Source organism: Talpa europaea (genome assembly GCF_964194135.1).
Source record: "Talpa europaea genome assembly, chromosome: 7".
Taxonomy (NCBI): Eukaryota; Metazoa; Chordata; class Mammalia; order Eulipotyphla; family Talpidae; genus Talpa; species Talpa europaea.
The window spans coordinates 74,378,277-74,402,081 of record NC_140074.1 but is presented as its reverse complement, the minus strand read 5'-3'; the positions used below and the strand labels follow the sequence as shown (position 1 = coordinate 74,402,081).

The window sequence follows — 23,805 nt, the reverse complement described above, 5'->3', positions numbered from 1 at the left end:
TATTTCCACATTTTCTTATTATTTTGATATTTGAATGTTTTATCTAAGCTTTACAAGAGCAATTTCCTTGATGGGAATCTGGCTTCCTAAGTCTTTTGGAAAAACAGCCACACATTTTTTTATTCCATTTCCCCTTTTTTGGTGAAAACTGAAATGCAACTATTTACAAAAGCAAAGCAATTATTATAAAACAATTTATTAATAAATGTGGTTTGAAATTGAACTTTTTTTTTCTTCATATGAATTGGGGTTTATTTTTTCAAAACAAAGTTTAACTAGAAACATGCAGTGAAAGAAAGACAGTGTTTAATAAACTTGATTGTTACCCTCACTGTTGCGTGCATTATGTTAACTTTCTGAGCCTATCTTGGTTAACTCTCTGGTGCTATAGCAAGTATCAGCTCCAATTGTTGCGGACGCAGTCTAGAATGTATTCTCTTCTCAGACCCAGAGCATGAGCTTGAGGTAGGAGGGCTCCTCTAACCAGGGATTCTATTTTCTCCCTATGGTATTCTCTCTAGAATACAGAAGCACAAATTAAGGCCCTGGACACCAGGAACATAAGATAGCCAGAAGACCCGTGGGGGTAGATGTTAATTTGAGCTAGTGCAAAGGAGAGCTCCCAGTACTCATGGAACAGTTAATGGCATAAATGGATTCTCCCACAATACTAAAAGAACTCCTGTAGCTAAGAGAACAATGGTGTGACAAGAAATTTGGAGAGATAATTCCATTTCACCACAGTTATGATATACAGAATACAATGCTACTAACTCATCAATTTGGATAAAAGAAATAAGTGACAAACTACAGCTGGGAAAATTTCAGCTAAGTTTTGGGAAAAATATAATAGATTTTTTGTAAAACAGAGCATTTATGGATTTAAATATCAGGATACCTCCCTTAGAAACTGATGTTTACAAAAAATGTTTGAGAATGATCCAAGAGGGAATATTCTGGGCAGAAAGGAAATGAGTGTGTGCAGAGGCAGAGTGAGTCTAGGTAAAAGAAATTACAAGCTTATCGGACAAGATGCCCCAAGTCCTGTTTGAAGAGGTGGAGTAAATCATGGACTGGCAAACCCCATCCAAACAGTTTGGTCCACCACACTGACCATGAGACACCATGATAGATGAAAGCTTTAGATCTTGACTAATGATTTTCTCACAATTTCTCCCAGAGGGAGAATGTAACCAATCTGTGCATGCCTGGGCATAGCCCAAACCAGAACAAGCTATGATGCTGAGCTATCCTCTCTGCCTCAAACACTTACTCTTTAAATATCTTCACCTAACTTCCTTAAAGGACCCAGGCATTTATTCTTTCCCATACTGACTCCCTCATGCAAGAGTCTCTAATAAAGGCTTGCCAGATTCAACTAGATCTAGTGATCTCTGGCGAATTCTTTCCATTGAGGGCAAAGGACCCACTCATTGGTTTCATGGCCTATAACAAGAGGAGCAGTTGGACTGCAGGGCAGAGAGGACTGGTGTTCCACAGAGGAATGAGGAAATGTACATAAGTGACAGACAATGGAGAGAGGAGCTGTTTCCTAGGAGGATGAAGAGCTGGACAAAGGCTCCTTGAATCTGGTTAATGATTTTGGATTGATCCACAGAGGAACAGGAATTCACTGATAGGTTTTAGGAAGAGGAACAAACTGACTAAATATGCATTTTTAACTTATTCAAAATTTGTAATGAAGATACACGTGTACACGAGTTTTTATAAATACATAATCTGACTATATCATAGTTGCTGGTATGTTTTTATTAGTCATTTTAATATCCAAATATATATGGATGTATTTTCAGATTCCATATCCTTTTCTATTGTTGTCTTTGTCTTGTCTACTGTTAAGCTAATATTATGGAAATGCTCTAATATTATGGAAACACAATATAGGTTTTTAAAAAATAATGCTATATGTATATCTATATTCTTTTATCCTTGCTACCATCCCTTGTGTGTCTTTGCCTTTTGCTCCCTCCTTCCTCTTAACCTCAATGTCTTCAGGATGTTTGTTGATGTCCAGTAGTTTTTGAAAGTGTTTTATTGTCTTTATATGACTATCTAATATTTGTTTTTATTATTGACTTGTTTTGCTGCATATAATTTTTTTCCAAATTCAGTCCATTTTTTGAAAATGACTGCATTTCATCCTTTCTTGTGGTTGTGTAATATTCCATGGTATGTACGTAACCCATTTTTTTCTTTTTCTCCAATTTTTCTCCACTTTATTAGGGTCAGCCACCATGGTATTTATGTATTTAAACATTTACTGTAAATTCTTACAGATATTTTTGACTTTGAATTATTGTTCATAATTAAGTTAATTAGGCACATTGGTTTGTATTTTATAAAAACCACTTTAGGGGCCTCCCTAATGGCGCAAGGGATTGGAATGTAGCCCTTTGAAGCTATCCATGGCCACTGCAGCACTAGTTCCATCCCTGGCCAGGGAGCTGACCCACATGATGCAGCAAGAACTGGGGTACAGGCCAAAGGTGCGGGAGGGTGAGAGAATTCACCAGAGACAGAGCAGGGAGCAGAAAAGGCAGAAGGACTGAAGTACACTGCTGAAGGGAGCAGTGGGCATGACAGGAGAGGTCCGAGGACATCTTCACAGTGCTGTGCTCAATCCACTGCACCACTGGGGAGGCTCTACCATTCATGTAGTCTTTAAGGAAGAGATCAGAAAATTACTTAAATGTTTTACTGATGAGATTCTAGTAAGATGAGATTCTAGTAAGATGAGCAAATGTTTTATGTTTTACTAATGAGATTCTACTAAGAAATCCCTGAAAGAGCAATAAGCTGTGGTTACTGGAAGTCTCAGCATACTGGCAAGATATGATTGCAAAGTATTTAACAGAGAGCACAAATTTTGTTTTCTTAAGAGGAGCTAAGCACTATAGATGTCATTCAGTTGACTATGAGATTGCCTGCTGTGAGTGTTGCACCCAAACTCCAGGTCACTCATTTTTGCTATTGTTTTGGATAAGCTTCCATTTTCATAGCATGTCCCTGTTCTCCAACTACACAGGTAGCTGCTAAGCCATACTGGCCTCCATCCTTCCATAGTCTGTTAGCAGTTGTCATAGCCAACCAGCAACCAATGGTCCCAAACAGGTGTCCCAGGGGCAGCAATCCACCCCAGTTGTTAAACTTTCCCAGTGGAGCCAATACAACCTTGTTTTTTCTACCCATGTAGTTTTGTGCAAACCAGTCAGAATCCACAGCTTTAAAATTTGTCAAAATCTCATACTATAGACTTAGGCACACAGCAGGGGAGGAGTCAAAACAGGGGGTCAAAACAGAACTATGGGTAATGGGTGATGTGGTAGTGGGAGATTTATAGGAACTGTAAGGTCAGTGAAAGGGGCCTGGTGAAGGCCCCAGGCCATGGGCACAAGGAGGGGCCTTGAAATCACAGAGAGAATTCCACCTTTGCCTCAGCTCCTGGAAACAGAGGCTTCCACCCAACACAAACAGGACATCAACCAGAAACTACAAAAACAACAACAACAACAACTTTGGTTCCGCATATCCAGTTTCCAGCCTAACCTTTCCTTACCCTATAAAGGACATCTTTTTTTTTTTTAAGATTTTTATTTTATTTATACAAATGCTGGGGTACAGGCCAGATGGCAGGAGGGTGAAAGGATTCACCAGAGACAGAGAGGGGAACAGAACAGGCAGACTGATGAAATACACTGCTGAAGGGAGCAGCAGGCGAGACAGGAAAGGCCTGTCGTGCCATGTGGGACCCTCGCCGGCAGGCCAGGATCGAACCCATGCTTCAGAGGCTGCAAACAGCTTCACAGTGCAGCACTCAACCGTTTGCGCCACCAGGGAGGCCCTAAAGGACATCTTCCCCCCACAACGAGAGCGACTTCTCTGACCCCCGTGGGTGGGGGTAGGTGAACCTCGCCTGGAGGCGCAGTGAAGTTCCTGCCTGTGAGAAACTTAGCCTGGCTCTCCTTCTCTACACCACACCAATCCTTTCATCTTGGTGCCAAAACCCAGGATTGAACCAGGGATCTTTCCCCTGCACCAACCTTACAGGAACTACATCTGAGAGAAGAAATCAAATATTGTACAAAAATGTACAAAAATGAACAACAATGTAAGAAAATAAAAAAATAAAATTTGCCAAAATCTGCCAGAGAAGTCTTCATGAAATTCAAAAGCATCAATATCATTCATTGTTAATTTGGCCTTTTCTAGAATTTTTGGAGGAGCATATGTTGGTTCAAGTAAAAGCTGATCTTTTGGATCCTGAGACACATACACAAAATCTCTTAAATATGTCTCTGGTTTATAACCCATGGCCAGAGCTTTTTCTTCTGCCAAAATCAGTATTGCAGAAGCATCATCAGTCAGGAAAGAAGAATTTGCAATTGTCACTGTGCCATAGGGCTTGATGAATAAAGCTTTTAGTTTGGCCATCTGCTGCAGTGAGGAAGGATGAAAGCCATTATCTTTCATAACTGTATCTTTTCCTGGTACTTTGAAGAGTACAAAATCAGAAAGAGTCCTTCATTCTGTGCCTTCTGGGCCAGGCTGTGCCAGTACAGCCCGTATTCATCCTGTGGGGATGGAGAAACAGAAAAGGCAGCAGCCAGTCTGTGTGCAGAGTGACCCATGTTCTTATTGCTGGAGAACTCAACTACTGCAGGGAATTCAGGAGACAGGAAATTCAGTCTGAACTTAGAGATTAAAGACAGCAGTTTACCGGAGAGATCAGTTGCTGTCTGAGCAATTATTGAGCTCAATTATTTTCCTCATTTTCCATGAATGACATCAACTGTACATCACCTGCCACAACCACATCACCACGGCCAGAAACAATCAAGCCAACACTTGAGATCATGGTGTGGTTTGCAGAGATGCCAGCCACAGTGACAGTGTGAGCTGGAGTATAGACAGAAAAGCCTGCTTCGAGGGCAACCTTTGTAGCCACATTGCTTGTTTTTACTTCCTGTATAACTGCCAAAGATGATATAATCAACAATGTCATTTGGGACACTCATCTGATGCAACAGACCTGAAAGTGCTTCTCTAGCCACATCATGTGGCATCAGGTCTTTGTATGAAGTGCCTGACAGCAAAGATGAAGTGTGGACACCATCCATCATCACACTAGTCCTCGTGTTGGGTGGGTTAAGGTTTTCTTTGATATGATCTGGACAGGTGGGACAGCGCCTACATGAGAAGAGTTTGGCGATCTTATAAAAAAGGGCCCATTTTGATACAATGGGAAAACTTTTAAAAGTGCAAGTCAAAAGATGGAAGTCATTCTGAAATCTCAGTTCCAATCCCCAGGGCTCTGGCTGTGGGCACAGTTTGGGTCCAAGGGACAAGACTTGTTGGGATTCACTCATTTTGATACATTCATCCATTGAAGGAGATTTAGGCAGCCTCTGTAACTGGGTGCTGAAGCCAAAGACTGTTACAGATGGTGCTCTCTGGAGGGGGGTGCTAGTGAGGATTGATAGCCCCAGGCAAAATACGAAGTATTGGTGGGAATGGAGACACTGATAATAAATATAAAGGACTGCAGAAGCAGCCCCTGGGATTTCACCATTTGGGATTTTAGCATTTTTAGATCTTCAATGATTCTGGGGTCAGCCATTTCTGCCCCCACCATGCTGATCTTCCAGAAGGCTATCGTGAGCCTCTGAAGGACATGGAAAGGCTTCCAGCAAACAACCTCAGAAAAGAAAAGTTCGGAGGTTTTGTAGGTAGCTGAGTGAGTGAAACCGTTCCCAGCTTTGCTGCTGTTATAGCCTAGAAGGGAAGGAGAAGACCCAGAAATGGGTGCCTTGCTGAGTGTGTGAGTATGGGCCATTTGTCAGGTTGTTCCACTGCTGCAGCTGCTGTTTCCAAGGTTGCTTGTCAGGTGCTGTGCTGGCACATCTTTGCAGGTCCAATGAGCATCTCCTGTTGTCTTCTGAATTGGATGCCGGCCTATTTTCTGGCTGCTATATGCTTCAGGCTTTCAGTGGTGGGAAGACGCTTCCATGAAGAAGTCTTCTGTTTAGGACTTTAAAACACTGGACACTACTTTGGGTGAGGTACACGGCCATTAGTGGCTTCAGTGACTCTTGGTTTTCCCTTGTTTGTTAAATAAATTCCATTATTGTTGTTCTATGAACCTGAGTAGTCTTGCAATTGTGTGCATGGGTGAAGAACTCAGACAGCGATCGTAAACTATTTGGGCAGTGTCCTTGGCCAGTTTTAGTGCCCCTTGCTGCCCTGTATCACTTCCATGTCCCAACTATTGTAAATAAGGCTGATTTAAAAATTATAGAACACATGAGGTCTTTGGTTGAAGGTTTCATATTCTATTGATGTAAGAGTAGTATTGTTGGTTTGTATGGCATTTCTAATATTTATTTTTAAAGGTAAATCCAGATTTACCTAGCCACCAACTACATAATAGGGCTCCTTTTCCTTGGCATCCTCTCCAACACTTGTTATTGGGGGTCTTTTTGATATGAGCTTTTTCATGTGTGAAGCGGCATCATATTTAGCTTTAAATTTGTATCTCTCTTATTGGAAATGATGATGGACATTTTTTTTCATTGCCTTTCCGGGTATCCTCTTCAGTGTATTGGGTGTTTATATCTGCTGCCCATTTGTTAATTGGGTATTTATTTATTTATTAAAGATTTATTTATTTATGCATACAAGAATGGGGTGTAGACCAGAGGTGCAGGGGGTGAGAGGATTCACCAGCGAGAGTGTGAAGCAGAACAGGCATATCTACTGAATACACTGCTGAAGGGAGCAGCGGGCAAGATAGTAGAGGTCTGCTGCACCATGTGGGTTGCTCCTTGGCCAGCCAGCAATCAAACTAATGCTACAGTGGCTGGTGATAGCTTGATAGTGCTGTGTCTTTAACCCCTGCACCACCAGGGAGGCCCCTGGGTAATTCTTTTTTTTTTTTTTTTAAATACGTGATTTTTTTTTTTTAAAGATTTATTTATTTATTAATATAAGCACTGGGTATAGTCAGAAGCGCGGGAGGGTGAGAGAATTCACCAGAGCCAGAGTGGGGAGCAGAGCAGGCAGAAGGACCGAAGTACACTGCTGAGGGGAGCAGCGGGCGACAGGAGAGGTCTGCGCGCCATGTGGGACCCTCCTCCGGTGGCCGGGGAGCAGCCGGGGATCGAACCGGCGCTGCAGAGGCTGCGGGCAGCTTCGCAACCCAGTGCTCAACTGCTGTGCCACCGGGGAGGCCCCCCTGGGTAATTAATTAATTTTGTTGAATTGTATGAGCTTTTAATGTATCTTGGATATTAATCCCTTATCCATTATATATTGTGCAAATATTTTCTCATTTGGTGAATGTTTATTTAATCATCTTGTATTTCTTTTTGCTATATAAAACTTTTTTAACTTGAGTAATCCTAATTGTTTACTTTTGTTTTTAATTCACTTGCCCAAAATCTTTATTGCTGATATTGTGAAATGTATTGCCAGTTTTCTTCTATGTATTTTACTGTTGCTGGTCTTATATCTAAATCTTTAATTCAAATTGTCTGTGTATGGTGTTAATGAGTAATGAAATGCACCTTCTTTTTTTATGGTGGCTTTTTGATTTTCCCAGCACCACTTATTAAAGAGAGTGTCTTATCCCCATTTTATGGTCATGAATGTTTTATCATAATTAGGTGATGGTATATGGATTTATTTATATTGGGGCTTTGGCGTCAAGTATCTATTTTTGTGCCAGTAGCTTGTTGTTTTTATTGACTTATTTTTTTTTCTTTCCTACCTTTAACCAGAAAATATTTGGCAAAATCCTAAATAATGGACATCCCTGACCTGCACTAAATACTTGGTATCCCGATTCAGCTACCAGTTTTAGGAATCTTCTTTATTCTAAATATCTGTGATCTGAAATTTTGATCCATTTGTCCATGTATCTATTTTTGTGCTAATACCACATTGTTGTTTTTTTTAAAGATTTATTTATTCATGCATACAAGAACTGGGGAACAGGCCAGATGTGTGGGAGGGTGAGAGGATTCACCAGAGACAGAGCAGGAAACAGAACAGGGACACTGACTGAAATACACTGTTCATGAAAGCAGCGGGTAAGACAGAAGAGGTCTGCTGCGACATGTGGGAATCTCCCCAGTTGGCTGGGATTGAACCTACACTGTAGAGGATGCAGACAGCTTCAGAGCACTGCACTCAACCACCTGTGCCACCAGGGAGGCCCACCATATTGGTTTTTTAAATACTATTGCTTTATATTAAATTTTGAGGTCAGATTAAATGATACCTCCATTTCGCTCCTTTTTTTTAATGGTTGCTTTTTGATTTTAAGGGCTTTTGCAATTCCATATAAATTAGGTTTTTTTTATTCAGTATTTTGGAAAATACTTGTGTGTATTTTATGGGTGTTTCATTAGATTTGTATATCATTTTAGACAAGATAATCATTTTGTTTATATTGATTTTCCCAATCCATGAGTATGAAATGTCCTTTTATCTAGGTCTCTACGTAAATTCTTTAATAACATCTTGTTGATATAATTGTATAGGTCTTTTACTTTTGTTAGGATGACTGTAAGGTATTTAATTACTTTTGGAGTAGTTATAAATGCAGTTACTTTCTGAATTTATATTGCTTCTGCTCATTGGTTATAGATAAAAAGCTGTGAGTTTTTCTATGTTGATTTTGTATCCTGCCACTATGTGGTAACCATCCATTGTTTCTAGTAATTTTGATGGAGTCTTTAGCATCTTTTACATATGTTATCATATCATCTGCAAATAATGATAGGTTCAATTGTTTACTTTTGGACTCCTTTCTTCCCATGTATTTGTCCCATGGGATAGCTCTGGCTGAAGTCTATAACTCTAAATTAAATAGAAGTAATAGGTGGCCAGATATAGTCTCATGCCAGATCTTATGGGGAAAACTTCCAGTTTTTCACCATTGAGTATTAGATTGCCAATTAGATTGTGATATATGGTCTTTACTATATTGATGTAGTTTCCTTCTATCCTTATCTTGTTTAAAGTTTTTCATTGCAAGTGGATGTTGATCCTATCAAATGTTTTCTCTGCATCTATATATATTATCTTATAATTTTTCTTTTTACCTTTGTTGATACATTACATTAATTGATTTACATATATTAAAACATCCTATGTCCCTAGGGTGAATCCCACTTGAACATGGTGTTAAGCTTTGTGATATGTTGTTGAATTTGATTTACTAACATTTTATTGAAAATTTTGCATCAACATTCATTAAGAAAAGTGGCCTGTAATTTTCTATTCTTTTTCTGTCTTCATATGACTTTGATATTAAGTTAAAGCTGGCATCATGTAATGTATTAGGGAGGATACATTCTTGTATTTTTAAAAATAATTTGAGCAAGGTGGGCATAAGTTATTTAAAAGTTTGATAAACTTCATTTGTAAAGTAATCAGATCCTGGAGTTTTGTTGTTATGAAAGATTTTTTTTTCTATTATTTCCATCTTTGCGATTGGTTTGAGCATTTCATCTGTTTTTTTCCTGGCTTAGTATTGTGCAATTATATGATCCAAAAATTTATCCATTTCCTCAAGGTTATTAAATTTATTGGTATGTAGTTATGATTAGACACTTTTTATAATATCTTATATGTCTGTCTATCTAGTGATTTCCTTTTTTTATTTGTGATTGTTTTGTTTTGTTTTTTCTATTTCTTAATTAAATACCATTGTTTTAGGGGCCTCCCTGGTAGCACAAGGGGTTAAGCACCACACTATGAAGCAATCTGCAGCCTCTGCAGCACGAGTTCAATCCTCAGTCGGCCAGGGAGCAACCCACATGGCGAAGCAGACCTCTCCTGACTCGCCCACTGCTCCCCTCAGCAGTGTATTTCAGTCAGTCTGCCTGTTCTGTTCCCCACTCTGTCTCTGTGAATCCTTGCACCACTACCCCCAACACCTGCTCTGTCTCTGGTGCATTGTCTCACCCCCCTACCCCAGCATCTCTGGCCTGTACCCCAGCTCTTATATGCATAAATAATCTTTAAAATAAATAATTTTTTTTTTTTTTTTAGAAAGAACACTGACTTTAGAGTCGAATAAGCCTGGATTCAGATTCTGACTCTGCCTTTTTTTTTTTTTTAAATAATAAATTTTATTTTTATATTCCCCCATACAATTGCAAACGCCCCATTCTGACCCCAATCCTTCCCCTCCCGCCCCCCACCCCCCAAAAAGTGTCTCTGGTTCATAGTTTTCTGTTGATTTTGATTTTCACTTTCTTATATTCATTTTCCTGGTCCCTTATTTAAGTTCTCTAGATTCCTGCTATGAGTGAGACCATCCGGTATTTTTCTTTTTCTTTTTGGCTTATTTCGCTGAGCATGATCCCTTCCAGCGCCATCCATGTTGCTGCAAATTGCATGTGCTTATCGTTTTTGAATGCTGAGTAATATTCCATGGTATATATGTACCACATCTTCTTGATCCAGTATAAATAAATACCGTTGTTTTATAACCCTGTTAATTTTCTAACAGGATAGGATTTCTCCTCTCAGATGTGGTCACCTTAGCTCTACTTTGTCTTTTGATCTGTCCATTGTGGTAAGCAGGGTATTACAATTCTCTTATAATATTCTGTTATTATCACTATCTCCCTTAAGTTTTGCTATCAATTATCTTATGTATCATGGTGCTCCATCATTCAGTGCATATATATTTGTAAGTGTTATTCATTTTTTTAAAGATTTATTTATTTATGCATACAAGAACTAAGCTACAGGCCAGAGGTACAGGGGGTGGGGGTAAGAGGATTCACCACAAACAGAGTGGGGAACAGAACAGGTGGATTGACTGAAATACACTGCTGAGGGAAATAGTGGGCAAGTCAGGAGAGATCTGCGGTGTGATGTGGATAGCTCCCTGGCTGGAGATCGAACTCTTGCTGCAGTGGCTGCAGACAACTTCACAGTGCCACGTCTTAACCCATTGCACCACAAGGGAGGCCCCTATAAGTGCTATTTACTTCTCTTTGTATTTGACTCTTTATCATAATTTAGTGTTCTTCTTTATCTCTTTTTCCCTTTCTTAATTAAGTCTACTTTATCAGAAAGAAGTATAGCAGTTCCTGATTTTTTTGGTTGCTTTTTGCTTGTATAACTCTCTTCCAACCTTGAATTCTATCAATAAGTAAGGTAACTTCTTGTAAACTGCAGATGGTTGGGATATACTTCAAGATCCATTCAGCATTCTGCGTCTTTAGATTAGTGTGTTCAAGATATTTACATGTAATGTTAATACTCTGCTTTCTCTTCAGATCATGTAAGTCTTTTGCCTTTTATACATAATGTCCTTATTGACAAACAAGTGTTTATTGTCATTTTTTGTCATGCTTTTGATTTTAGATTTTTGTTTTGGTTTGTATAATTTTTTATATTTTTAAAGGGTTTCCCATTTTGTTTTGTTTAGGTTCCACTTCCATTGTCTTACATATTGTTTCTATTATTTTTGTTTAGATTAGTATAGGAGTGCCTATTTGTGTGATCCATGGCATGGTCTGGTCTCTGCCTGGTTTCACATTGTTGTTTCTCCCCTTCTCTTCTATTATTTTACAATAAACTTTTTAGGACCTCTTTTATATGTGCCTTGATGTTGCTAAGTCTTTTAGTTTTTGCTTTTAAGTAATGTGCCTTAGTGTTCCTTCTAGCTTGAATATTAATCTTGCTTAGTCAAGGATTATGAACTGGAAGTCATTTTCTTGAAATACTTTGAATATCTCTTTCCAGTCTATTTATACTTCTAATATACCTGTTGAAATGCCTAGATATCACCCCAAGGAACACAAAAACACTAATTAAAAAGGAAACCTTCATTTCTATTTTTATTGTAGCACATTTCAATAGCTAATATATGGAAACTACCAAAATGCCCTCAAACAAATGAATGGATCAAAAAATGTGATATAAATACACAATGGCATATAAACTCATACCACTTTCAGCAACATGGATCGAGCTGGAAGGGACTATGCTCAGTGAAATAAGCCTAAAGAAGAAAGGTAAATATTGATGCTTTCACTTATATGTGGAATATAGAGAAAGCAAACAAAGGGTCAGATAAAGACAAACCTTAAAACAAACACTTGAAAACTGACCATAGATCTGAGGTATCCAGGAGCAGGAGGAAAAAGTTAGAGGTGTAGAGGGGGGCAGAACACAATAGACTATGGTGAAGGATTATGGATGCTTTGGTATGGGAGAGCTACAGTGACCACATGTGAGGGGAGAAAAGTAATACTGTCAAAAAATTAATATGATTAATATGGATATAAGAAAATGGTACTTCATTAATGTAGGGTCAGGAATCAACACAGTGCAGGTTTTCTAATATCCAGCAGACCAGGTAAAGAAGGAGTCCTAGAGAGTCCTCAGTGGTTTTAGCAGGTTTTTTATTTAGATTACCAGGTACACGGCAGGCAGGGGCACTGGTGGGCCGGTAGGCTGGCAGGCCTCCCAGCCCCCAGCAGGTCTTCACTCTGGGCTCTCCAGCCTTCTCTCGGCTTCTGCTTCTCTTGCATTTCTCTTGGCTTCTGCTGCTTCTTTCTCAGCTTCTCTTTTGGCTTCTACTGGCATCCTCGTGACGCCGCCCTTAAAAGCCCAGTCTTAGCCCAGGTGAATCCCATCTACCTATGCCCACACCCTACTCCAGGTACCCGCCATCAGGCATGCATTTAGGACCTCAGGGTTCCATCATCTATCCTCATGGCAGGAGGGCAGAAAAGCCTAACATTTTTCCTTACCCTTCAATTAAAAATTAATTAATTTAAAAACAGAATGCAAAGGATATATGCACTCTTATGTGCATTGCGGCATTATTTATGGTAGCTGTAGGGTAAAGAAAATGTCAGGCTTTTCTGCCCTCCCGCCATCAGGATAGATGATGGATCCTTGCGGTCCTGAATGCATGCCTAATGGCGGGCACCTGGAATAGGGTGTGGGCATAGGTAGAGGGGTTCACCTGGGCTGAGACTGTGCTTTTAAGGGCAGTGTCACGGCGACGCCAGTAGAAGCCGAAAGAGAAGCCGAGAAAGCAGCAGAGAAGCAGAAGCCAAGAGAGAAGCAGAGAAGGCCGGAGAGCCCAGATAGAGTGAAGACTTGCTGGGGGCTGGGAGGCCTGCCAGTCTCCCGGCCCCCCAGCACCCCTGCCTGCCATATGCCTGGTGAACCCCATAAAAGCCTGCAAAAAACCACTGAGGACTCTGACTCCTCCTTTACCCGGTCTGCTAGATCAGAAAACCTGCTCAGTGACCATTCCTGTCTGTACAACCACAAGGATCCATCATCTATCCTCATGGCTGGAGGGCAGAAAAGCCTGACATTTTTCCTTACCCCACAATTAAAAATTAACTTAAAAACAGAATGCAAAGGATATATGCACTCTTATGTGCATTGCAGCACTATTTATGGTAGCCAAATCTGGACACAACCTAAGTGCCCAAAAAAAGATGAGTGGATTAAGATATGGTGTATATTTAAGATAGAATAACACTGCTGATAAATACATGAACTCTTGCTATTTGCAACAGCATGTATGGAATTGGAGGAAATTATGTTAAGCAAAATAATTCAGGAGAAGGTAAAATATTGGATGGTGTCACTTATGGAAAGTAGAAAGACAAAGCAAAGGAACTGACAAAGAAAATGAAAAAAAAAAAAAAAAACAGGAAAAAATCACAATAGAATTTAGGTTCCTAAAAGTGGAGGGGGGATGGGAGAGTGAAGCAAAGAGAGATGAGGGCCCAAAAGGGGCCAAAAAAACTACAAGTGCTTTGGTTATGGGTGTGGTATGGTGATAAACATCTGAAGAGGTATGACCTTATTTCCTCTAAGTCATATATAGTATTATAAACCAATGTTAGTGAGAGTTGTAGGATTTGTTCATGTTAATTTGGAAGTGATTTACTTACTAAAACTGCAAAACTAGAGGTATTTCAAACTGACAATTCCCTTTCTAATCGTAAAACCTAAGAGTGAGACAGAATGTGCTTGACACAGAATGAATCAGGAGGCACAGTCAGGAAGAAAACATTTTTCCCTGACGATAACCAAGCCAGCACAAGGCGTTTTACAAGGCCATGTCCAAGAGAACACAAGAGAATTAGTTACCCTGAGTAGGTAAGATTTCCTGAAAATAGGGACACCTGTGGGCATTTCATCAAACCTCCCCTGATGTTTCTAACCTGCAACCAGTTTGCGGAACCTGCCAGAGCCCTGAGTTGGAGAATGGGAGGTGCTGCCAGGAAGCTTCTGCTGTTCCCAAGAAGAATGGACACCCCAGCGGTGGAACAGCAGGGCTTCAGCAGACCCTATGCTCAAGGAATCTTGTGGAGCAGGCTGAGAGGCGCAGCAGTGGTTGTGGCAGGCACAGAGCCCAACTCTGGGTGACAAGTGGGAAAGAGATTGTTTCTTAAGGCAGCTGAGCTCTACGTCAATGAACAATCATTTTGTTACTTTCAATGCTTAATCCTAGAATTCATTTTTAAGAGACCAGCATTGTTATCACTTGGTTCAACATTACCCAATATAACTATGAGGACTACCATGATGTAATAAAAAAGTTAACTAAAACGACAACAAAAAACTAATGCCGGGCACTTATTAGATGCTCAATAAAAAAAAGTCATTATTATCTAGAAAATATAGCAACCCAGATACTGGCTGCACACACACCAGTTGTTGAAAATATGATTTCAGACTGCCTAAGAAATTTGGACATTTTAAAGTCAAAACTACTCTATAAAGTTACAAGCTGTTGCAATTGTGTAATAATTGCCAAAAGTGCCAATGTATATATTTATGAGTGTTTCCTAAGGTACATGGGCCTCTAGAGACAAAAGATGTGGAATGAAATGAAGAGAAATTAATCTTGACTAAAGGTAGCGTCTCAGCAAGAATTTGGAAGGGCACCAGGAAAGCACAGGTAGACTCACTCCTGCCATGAGTACAGCTTTTGCATACAGCAAGATGATTCCATACTGAGGCAAACACCTAGAGCTACTGTCAGACTCCACCAACTAAAGGGCAATGTCCCAACAAGGACAGCCCTTACTTTAGGTGCCACCACAAGTTCTGGCATTCTCAGACCAAAAGACTACAAGTCTAGGCATTCCCATAATTTCCTCCCTCCAATTTAGTTTCAGTAATTCACTGGAATGACTCATGTAATGCAGGAAAGCGCTACACTAGAGCCCCACTAAAATATACTAACCCATTCTACAGAGTCTATAATTTCAATAATTTAGTTTCTACAGTATAGAATAGTATAGTATAGAAAAATACCTGTTGTGAACTCAATAATACATTAATATTGCAGAATTCATTCTAAAATGGCATAATTTGAAAATTTTGGCATATAACTAAGCTTATGTAAGACTGTGACTTAAGCAACAAAACAATAAGAAAACAGAATTTTGGTTTCATTTGCATTAAAATAAGTCAACATAAATATAAAGTCACTTAAATTGGAAAAGTTTATTTCAAAATCATTTAGAGTTGTTCATAATAGAGTGAGTGGGCACAAAACCTTCTCATATCAATTCACTAACTTTTACGCCATCATTGAGATTTTTTTTCTTATTTTAATTTAATTGAAAACTTTTTCTTAATATGCTCTTTAGGACCCATAGTTACAGTTTAGCACAATGTTTTTACATGAAAGAAACATAAAGCCTTAGAAAACAAAACATTTCTATACTAAAAAAAACATGAGACCTTTGACAAAAGACTGCCAAACCCACACATGTGGCGGCTTCCTGGTGGCCTAGGGATTAAGTCTCAGCGCTATCATTGCTAGGGCTTGAGTTCTATCTCCAGCCAGGAAGCTTACCCACACATGGTGGAGCAGACATCCCTGTCACACCCGCTGCTCCCCTCAGTAGTATATTTCAGTAGATCCGCCCGTTCTGCTCCCCACTCTGTCTTTGGTGTATCTTCTCACCCCCTGCACTTCTGGCCTACACCCCAGTTCCTCTATGCATAAATAAAATAAAGCAAATCTTAAAAAAAAAAACCTCAAAACACCCACACATGCTGTAATTGGTCCATATGCTAGGAGTTATAGAAATGTCCACCCGCAAATGCCCCTCCCATATAGGATAGTTGGTGGCAATCATAATAAGAATATATAATATTAAAGTGAGTTATATTTTGATAAGAAGTCATTTCATAAAGTCATTTGATGGTATAGTGAAGGGATTATAAATCTGTGGTCTACTGTACAATTTTATTATAAAGTATAAAGTGTTCAAATCAGGACCAGCCAAATGAAGAGACACATGGAGTGAGGTCTGAAAGAGTGATGAACTAAGGCCTTCTCTGCCCTTTCCCTGTCAATCAGGATGCATTAGCTTTCTTGTCCAGTAATGTGGTCACACACCAGGAAGCCACCAGCTTCAAGAGCCTGAATTTTCACTGGGGTTTTATTATGTAGCCATGACTGATGTAATCATCAGCCACATTATTGAACTCAATCTTCAGCTCTCCTCTCCCTAGAGATGAGATTGGGTCAAAGCCCCAAACTTGCAATCACACGGCTGGAGATGACCAGCCTCTATTCTGAGTCACGGTGTTAAGATAAACTCAGAAGTGATCCAAGGAGTTCATGAAGAAAAAAGACATTACCATTACTCAGGAAATTCTTACTATTTAGTTTTCCTTTCAGGTAACAGGCACAAAGGTCAAACTCTTTATTACACAACAAGGTACATAGTCTATGACACCATGTTGTAGAACAGGAAAAAAGGGATGACAACATTTCCAAGATTAAACTTTTGTCTGAGACCCACTTAAGAGGTTATTTAATTAGCCTTGATATAGATGGGGATTTTATTATTTTTTTTAATTTTCAATCTTTTTTATTATTATTATTTTTTTAATAAAAAATTTTATTTTTATATTCCCCATACAATTTCAACCCCCCCATTTTGACCCCAATCCCTCCCGTCCCGCCACCCACCCCCCCAAAAGTGTCTCTGGTTCATAGATTTTTGTTGATTTTGATTTTCACTTTCTTATAGTTATTCATTTTCCTGGTCCCTTATTTAAGTTTTCTAGATTCCTGCTATGAGTGAGACCATCCGGTATTTTTCTTTTTCTTTCTGGCTTATTTCGCTGAGCATGATCCCTTCCAGCGCCATCCATGTGGTTGCAAATTGCATGTGTTTATCTTTTTTGAATGCTGAGTAATATTCCATGGTATATATGTACCACATCTTCTTGATCCAGTCATCTATTTTTGGGCGTTTGGGCTGTTTCCAAAGCTTAGCTATTGTAAACAGCGCTGCTATAAACATAGGGGTGCAGGTGTTCTTTGGAATTGATGTTTCTGTGTCCTTTGGGTAAATACCTAGGAGTGGGATTGCTGGATCATATGGAAGCTCTATGTTTAGAAGGTCCAGAAATCTCCACACAGCTCTCCATAGTGGTTGGACCAGTTTGCACTCCCACCAACAGTGCAGGAGAGTTCCTTTTTCTCCACACCCTCGCCAACATTTGTTGTTGCTAGTTTTTTAATATGTGCCATTCTCACTGGTGTAAGATGGTATCTCATGGTAGTTTTGATTTGCATTTCCCTGATGGCAAGTGATGTTGAACATTTTTTCATATGCCTGTTGGCCATTTGCATTTCCTCTTCAGAGAAGTTTCTTTTTAGCTCTTCTGCCCATTTTTTGACTGGATTATTGTCTTTGTTGTTGTTGAGTCTCATCAGCTCTTTGCAGATTTTTGTGATCAATCCTTTATCATTAGTGTTGGGTGCAAAAATGTTCTCCCAGTCGGTGGGGTTTCTCTTTGTTTTTGTTATTGTCTCTTTTGCTGTGCAGAAGCTCTTTAATTTGATGTAGTCCCAGCTGTTGATCTTTTCCTTCACTATCACTGCTTTGGGTGATGTGTCTATAAAGATGTCTTTGATGTGCATATCCTGTAGTGTTTTGCCTATATTTCCTTCTATGTATTTTATGGTTTCAGGTTTTATGTCTAGTTCTTTAATCCATTTTGAGTTGGTTTTTGTGTATGGTGTGAGGTAGTAGTCAAGCTTCATTCTTTTGCATGTAGCGACCCAGTTTTCCCAGCACCATTTATTGAACAGACTTTCTTTGCTCCAATGCATATTCTTTGCTCCTTTGTCAAATATTAGTTGACCATAAATCTGTGGGTTTATTTCTGGATTTTCTATTCGATTCCATTGGTCTGTGTGTCTGTTCTTGTTCCAATACCATGCAGTTTTGATGATTATGGCTTTGTAGTATAGCCTGAAATCTGGGAGTGTGATGCCTCCATTTAGATGGGGATTTTAAATAGACCAAGTGCTCAATTTAAACCAAAATACTATTAACTAACAAGTTTAAAATATCTTGTCATACCAGAGACTGTGAACTCATGAGACTATGGAAATGATTAGCACCAACTAAATTTATCAAAGAGTTTATATAAATCTGAATCACGAGGCAATGATTTACAATAAGGAATATTTAGATTAGGGGATTCAGAAGAACTATCCCAGTTTGTTGGTGCTTTCTTCCACCTGCAGCTATGTCAACATTTAGAGCCAAATTAATCAAGGAATAATGCTTTGTGATTAAGGAATCAGAACAGGGGCAAAAATATGTTCACTTTTTGACCCTTTTGGTACATTTCAGATGTATTGTCACTCTCTTATTTTTACAATAAAACAATTTCCTTAGACATGCCTATAATATTTATTTTGATATGGCACCATACCAAAATCATGTTTTATTTTCTTGAGGATATTTCAAGTTCATCTTGGTAAAGTTAGGAGATTAACAAATTTCCCTAAGTATGTATTTGCCATCATCCCTGAGGATTTATCTCATGCTTACATCCATTTTTAAAATGCTTCTGATTAGCCAATTCCAGAGCAGAAATTCTGAAATTTCCCCAGTATTTGGCCTGTACACCTTTGGTATAGCATGAGAGAATTCAGCCCATGAGCATGATTGAAGTCACTGTTCAATAAATCCAGTGTTTACTTCCTGAGGCATGTGTGACTAATTGCAGGTATTAATTACATGCTTAGTTGCCTAGATGGTATGTCCTTAAGCTAGAGCATTTTAAAATGTTGTTTTTTTGACATTTGATAGTTTAATAGAAGCCTTTACACATCTTTCATCAGTGGGGAATGAATAAAGAATGAGGTTATTTTAGAATGAATCTGGGATATTCCTGGGGATTATGGAGAAGTTAATTAAAGGCAGGGAAGAGACAAGTTCAAAAATACAATGCTACATCTGCCTTGGGTGGATCTCAAGTGTGTATATTTTTTATTTCAAAATCATTAAATGAAAGGACAGCTATTTCTGAGGAAATCCCTGTGACTGGACGTGATAATTAGTTTCCATCATTTAGATCCCTGTGTCTGCTTTATGCTGATGTCTCAGGGAAACTCTCAGGACTGCTTACCCTTGGTTCTACAGGACCAGTGTAGGACACACAGCTGACATCCATCTGTGCACATCCAGCTTCATTTTACCTCCTATCCCCACCACATACAATTTAGTTAAGAATCTGTCGTTAAGCCACCATGGCTTCTTCAGAAGCAGTCACTCAGAAGAAGAAATTGTTCTTGTCTTCCCAGAGAAGCAGGTGGGCTTCCTGCATAGCAGACTGTGTGACCCATCTGTCACACATGTCTCTGTGACAGACAAGCCTCAGAGACAGTACTGTGCATGCTGTGTGGACTATGAGCTAGACAATATTACTGGAGGCCCCACTATTATTTAGGGTGGATCTTAGAATGCCTTGAGACAATGCCCTGTGTGTTGTTGCATTTGCAACACAAACCTCTGCGAGGGCCACAAACTCAACACGTCTGAAACAAGAATCATGACCTACCTCTTCAGATTCCTTCTCTCTGTGCTTTCTATCCATGTTACTATCATAGCCATTCATTCAGAAACATGGTGAACTTTCTCTTTTTTTTTTTTAGATTTATTTATTTATTTACACAAGAACCAGGATATAGGCTAGATGTGCGGGAGGATGAGAGGATTCACCAGAGACAGGGCGGGGAACAGAACAGGCAGAATGACGAAATACACTGCTGAGTAGCGGGCGAGCCAGGAAAGGTCTGCCGCGCCATGTGGGACCCTCGCTGGCTGGTGGGGATCGAACTGGCGCTGCAGAGGCTGCAGACAGCTTCACAGCGTGGCGCTCAACCTCCCGTGCCACCAGGGGAGGCCCCATGGTGAACTTTCTTGACTGGTCCCTCCACATACATCCAGTGTAACCCATTTACAAGTGCAGTCATATATTTCTAAGTTTTCTTGAATTTGTCCATTTTTCTCCATCTCAATTCCAATACCCCAGTGTAAGTGGTGCAGATCTCTCTCCTGAAGAATGCTGACAACTTCCCAGCTTATCCATCATACCCACTGCTCTTCCACCTGCTCTCCACCCTAGACCAGTGTGATGTTTTAGAACAACAATTCTTTCAATGACCTGATAGAATCCCTACACTATCAACCACTAGTTTCAAGACACAGGCCAACAGCCAGGCTCTAGGCAGAGGTCTGGCCTCTGCGCGTAACTCCAGCCTCAACTTGAACCACATACCACCTTCCAGATCTGACAACCCACTCCTGCTGGCCTTCCTCTCAGCCATTGACAGTTCACACTCTCTTCCTACAAGACACTTGTACCTGCTTTTCACTTTACCTGTGATGGAACTTTTCCAACATTCCCTGCTTTTTCAATGTGATAAAAAATATAGATAACATAAATTTTACCATTTTAATGTAGAGTTCAGTGACATTAAATACAGTGACATTAAATACATTATTGTGCAAAAAATATGGACACTTCATGAGTGCATATCACCCTTCCACTGGGGCGTGTTGTTTTCTCTGTTCTGATTTTTGACTGTGTCAGTGAAAAAAGTATCCCCTCCTTTTTGACAATAAAGTCTGAGTCATGCTGCAAATCTCAGATTAAAAGTCACTGACTCAGGAAAGCCTTCCAAGTCCAGGCTTATCCCTGTCACACATACCCTTAGCTGCACAGTCCCCAGCACCAGTGAGAAGACTATTCAGTTGGTGTCTATACCCTGAGGTCTCAGAGGACAGTACTTATGCCAAGAGGAGGTTGAGTACATAGTGTGGGAGCTCAGTGAATCCTAGGTAAATGACTAAGTGAATAAATGAATGAAGAAATCGAATTCTGCCCACAGTGAAGATCACCTTTAACATTATTATAGAAAACCACATCTTTCTGCATTGTCTTGAACTCCAGAGCAGAGTAGGAGCTTAGTGTCACTTGTGCAAAACTAAAACCAACAATGAGGATTTTTTCTCCTTTTCTCAGACAGAGGAATTATTAAATCAGACTTACATTTCATAATGAATAAAACACCAAATAATCTTTAAATTATAGGTTTTCTTTTGACTCTTTTCATTAAGATTTCAAAACCCAGACCTCTAAGGAAGCTTGTAATTTCTGAAAACTGATATAAAGTAGAGCTAATTTTGCAAAAGGCTGAAAGGTACTCGGCCTGATCCTGTCTCTACCACTTCTTCAGAAAAGCCCCTTTGCCACCCATGAGCATGGGTAGTGCAATGTGGAGATGGCTTGTCCTGGAAGCTGAAGTATGAGTATACCACCAAGTTCATAAAGAATTTGTCACCAGAACAACTGGTGTTCATATGACCTTTCTCATTTTATGTGTTATTCATAACATCAGGAGCTAGGGATCAATATCGTCGTCAACAATAGCATCTTAATTTTACAGATGAGGGAAAAACATTCAGAGGTCAAGCAGCTGGCCCAAGATCTCTCAGCCAGGGACCAAGTCAGACTTGGCACTTGGAATTGATATCAAAACCCTTGCTCTTTTCACTCCACTTTGCTGTTATTAACCATTGCACTTTCAGGGGAATCTTATAACAGTACCCTTGAGGCAGTGTAAAGGAAGATCTCTGTTCATTTTGCATTGTGGTCAAAGTCCTGGAAAGTAGAGGAATGTGGCCTGTAATTAGAAGGCCCTTCAATGTGACTGAATACTTAACATTTGATTGCATGCCCTATATTTACTCAGGAAGTATACATTAGTTCACTGACTAATTAAAAGTCTGAGACAGGGCATCACACTATGATCAAGACTGTCCTTAAAATGCAAAATCTTGGGGTCATGAGCCTCTCCCTAGGTTCTACCTCCATTGTAGGGTGTCCTTACATATTCACAGTCTTGGAGGTTCTTGCCCTGACTCTCTGCAAAGTTTCACTTAATCTTAGAGGGAAAACTAAGATGCCCTCTGCCTCTAAGTAGAGCCTGTGGTAGGCAGTCCCCTGGGATGGTTCTCTAAATCCTGCCTGTCCCCACTGTCTTCATGGAGAACATAGTAAAGAACATACTAATCTCTGGATCAGAGTAAGGAACAAAATGCATAATTCTCCCAATGCTGGATCAGTGTGTGCTGAGATAATCCCATGAGCTCTTCACTGAAGAGGTGATGAAAGAAAGTGAGGAGCCCACCAGGAGGTCACAAACCAAAACCTTCTAACACCTGTCCCCTCACTACCATCACTCATTTCCAACATTAGCCCCACTGAACCAAAGCTTCCAATGACCAAAAATACCCTTCATTGTGGCATTTCCCATCTGCCCTCTAGGCTTTCTTTTTTCTGTATCTACATATCGGTTTGTGCTCATCTTTGCCTCACTTCTCTGTTAGCATCATCCTCTCACGACTCTTCCTTTTGCACAGCTTATTTCTTTTCCTGTCAACTGTCAACTTTCCAACTAGAGCAGAGAGTAGGTACCTAGTTTGTTTTTTTCCTTACAGAAATACATGCAAATACTCCCCTAACATCTATTTTTTAGCTCCAGTTTAGGTTTTCCAAATCTCCTTTGTCTAAAAAGAAATCCTCCCTGGGTTCCTTCATCTTTTTCCAATGTTCTTACTTTCCACTGAATTCTATAAGAACTTCAAACCTGTTCCATAAAAACCAAAATTTGTATTATTTTCTTATTTTAAGTCATCAATCATCATCATAACAATTCAGAACAGTTTCCACTAACTTCTGTATTTTGCTATCCATACCTGATCATTTTTCCTTCAGGTATACTTATCACATCAAGGCTTCATACAAAGACACATCAGGTACTTCAAGAACAAATTTGTGGTCTGAGGTAACAATGCTTCAGAGGAATGGATGACCCTGATTGTTCAGGAATGTATTCCTGTCCTTTAGCTTTACCTTGCTTTTTGGAGAAAAAATGGTGCCCTGAAAACCCACCAGTGTTTGTAGAAAAATGCTAGCAATTTTTTTTTGAGGAAAAATTTTTGCATATCCATTATCAGATGCTTTCTGGTTTCTAAGACTTACAATTTAAAACCACTATCTCTTAAAATTATTCATGAGCATGTATTTTGAAAAAACTTGTTTAATAAGCTTATTCTTGAAATTATGACTACATGGAAATGTTGGAAAAGTGGCATTGAAGAAAAACAGCACTGAGTTAAAGCATCTGTATTGCTTTTGTTCCCTTAATCCTTTCATAGTTAATCTGAAAGAAAAGTCTTGGGCTGCAAAGGGTAGAATTGTGCTGGAAATGAAAGCACCTGAAAAAAAAAATGCTCACCCTCACTCATCATCAGAGAAATGAAAATCAAAACCACAATGAAATACCACCTCAATCCTATGAGAATGATGCATATCAAAAAGACCAGAAGCAAGTGTTGGCAAGAGTATGTAGAAAGAAAACACTTGTACACTGTTGGTTAGGAGGTAGAC

The 23,805-nt window shown here is 39.5% G+C and overlaps 1 pseudogene across 1 annotated transcript; it reads right to left on the bottom strand.

The window, feature by feature from the left end:
* Nucleotides 1–2,988: 2,988 nt before the first annotated feature.
* LOC311173743 (trifunctional enzyme subunit beta, mitochondrial-like) lies at nucleotides 2,989–5,138 on the bottom strand (annotated as a pseudogene). The gene is made up of 3 exons: nucleotides 4,167–5,138; nucleotides 4,067–4,077; nucleotides 2,989–3,267 (listed from the first exon to the last, which is right to left on the bottom strand). The product of its transcript is annotated as a trifunctional enzyme subunit beta, mitochondrial-like (transcript).
* Between the last annotated feature and the right edge of the window lie 18,667 nt (nucleotides 5,139–23,805).